This window comes from Palaemon carinicauda, chromosome 39 (genome assembly GCF_036898095.1).
Source record: "Palaemon carinicauda isolate YSFRI2023 chromosome 39, ASM3689809v2, whole genome shotgun sequence".
NCBI lineage: Eukaryota > Metazoa > Arthropoda > Malacostraca > Decapoda > Palaemonidae > Palaemon > Palaemon carinicauda.
Genome location: NC_090763.1, coordinates 5,791,626 through 5,794,125, shown reverse-complemented (window position 1 = coordinate 5,794,125; position 2,500 = coordinate 5,791,626). Strand labels below are relative to the sequence as shown.

Sequence of the window (2,500 nt, the reverse complement as noted above, 5' to 3'; positions counted from 1 at the left end):
TATATAAGTGCATTCCAATTGTTCTGGAGTGGGTTGAATTTAGGAATTTGTAGTAAGTAGCCCGGCTCTGGAGACTGTGATGTGGTAAAATCTGCCTAATCTATAGAGTTAATAATGAAAGAACTTTGATAGCCAGATGGAAGGAAGAAAAAAGGAACGGACATAAAGTAGCAGGTTATAAAGCAAAAACTAATCTGATGGCATTTACCTCTACGGGTTCAACTATCTTGGATCTCTCTCTCTCTCTCTCTCTCTCTCTCTCTCTCTCTCTCTCTCTCATAGGAAGCTGGCCTTCTTACTCATTTTTAAATGATATTTCAAATTTAAATTTTCATTCTCTCTCTCTCTCTCTCTCTCTCTCTCTCTCTCTCTCTCTCTCATAGGAAGCTGGCCTTCTTACTCATTTTTAAATGATATATCAAATTTAGAATTTTTCATTCTCTGTCTCTCTCTCTCTCTCTCTCTCTCTCTCTCTCTCTCTCTCTTTCTCTCTCTCTCTCTCATAGGAAGCTGGTAATCTTACTCGTTTTAATGATATATTAAATTTCTAATGTTTTCATTGTCAAGCTATTTATTAACTTCTGTTTTTTTATCGCAAGTTATTAATTGTTTATCAAGCATACTCCAATCGTCGTCAAGGCCAGATAATTAGCAAACACCCTCTCTCTCTCTCTCTCTCTCTCTCTCTCTCTCTCTCTCTCTCGATGTTATCCTGCTTAGACTGTATACGGTTCATTGTTATTCGTTTAACAATATAGTTCAGTATAATAACTAAAAATGAAAATAAGGCCCATTAATACTACTGATTATAAGAATTTTATTTAGGTGATGTTAGATATAATGGAACATAATTAAGGAATTAAGAAAATATGACTAATTATGATTTCAATCTAGGTACAAAAGGTGAAATAACATAAAAATTGAAAAATACAGACGTAATTATGTTATTGTATGCCATAGCAATAAAATTTTGTAGTGGAGGAATATAAATCTACTAGAAAAAAATGATTGCAGAAGCAGATGACTACGCCAAGTTATTTTTGAATATGAAAAAAAAAAATAACGATGAGTTAAGTGATTTTTGAACTTCCGATGAAGTTTTTCTTTCGTATAAATTCATTTTTATCTCAATCAGTAAATCATGTTAACATACTGCAAGCTCATAAAGTAGAGGGTATTGATTAGCGCCATATTCATAAATCTAACAATACACTTTTAGTTGAAGAGAAAACCGGTTTCCTTATTGCAAGTTTTCATCACCTGGCCTGAGGAAGAAGGATACACTGTTCGGCTCAATTTTTTATTCTTCAGCTTAACTTGGTGCTAATGGATATATGCACGGTTGAAAGGTCTGAAAGATTAAGCTTAACGGATTGAATCATTAAAGGACACATTTTAAAAGCAGATGATTCGAAACTCCCCTAAAAAACTTGCAATAGTTCATTAGCATATAAAAGAAACCTTGCTTTAGCCTTGGGCAAACTGGCTCGTAAAACTTGTTCCTGTAAGAACAGAATTTTCCTCCTTAATAACAACAGAAGGGAAGATTCACTAGCGTACCCAGATACCGGGATGCTACCTACAATTATTGTGCTAGATTCTTGAATGGGATGTTACCTGCTCCCAGAGTTTTCATCACCAGGGCCAAAACAAGTTATACTTTCACCTAGCGTACTAGACATCTAAGGAGAGACCCCTATCATCCTCCGAATGAGGAAAAATCTCTCAACTTTTCTGTTGTGATCGAGTTCAGTATGGTACTTAGACCGGATACGCAAAACCCGTTTGCCTTTCCTTTCTTACTTGATGATAATTATTCCGTTAGTCTTATTTTCACCTAAAATACGGATATGGGTTATGATACAAAAAGGTGTTTTGAACGTCGCTGTATGGTTCACAACTACATAAACTATTATTTACCTTCCACAATTCTAGATTAGATATCAAATAAAGACCAAATGCAAGAGTAATATGATTGATTTTTTTTTATATATAATTATTGTATTATCAAAAGCTTGTTTTTAAGTGTTCCTAACTCTATGATATTTTCTTTTTTGCTATTGAGGTAATGCTAATTCACTTGTTATATATTTGAACTTTTTGAGTTCAAATTAATTCAATAGTTAAAGTACAAATTTCAACTAAAAATGTGGTTATTTAACCTCAACGCAAAACCATTTGAGCATCGCCCTGTCAGAAAAATATACGGTAAAAACCATCTTCATCTGATGAATAGTAATTCTTAACAATGAATGTCGATAAAAACAGAAATCTATTGAAATTTAAAAAAAGGGCAAGTAGTTTATTAAACATATGAAAACCTTTTCTCCCATAGCTACTTTTTCTTTCTGCCATAATTTGGTTAATTTTACTCTATTTTATTGCAGTACCAGATTATGGCATATAAATGAATTTTATAATAATAATAATAATAATAATAATAATAATAATAATAATAATAATAATAATAATAATAGCCATCATCATCATCATCATCATC

At 32.4% G+C, this 2,500-nt stretch overlaps 1 pseudogene; it reads left to right on the top strand.

Annotated features, from left to right (window-relative positions):
* The window catches only part of LOC137631481 (carbohydrate sulfotransferase 11-like), a 108,737-nt pseudogene that overhangs the window by 82,174 nt on the left and 24,063 nt on the right, over nt 1–2,500 (top strand).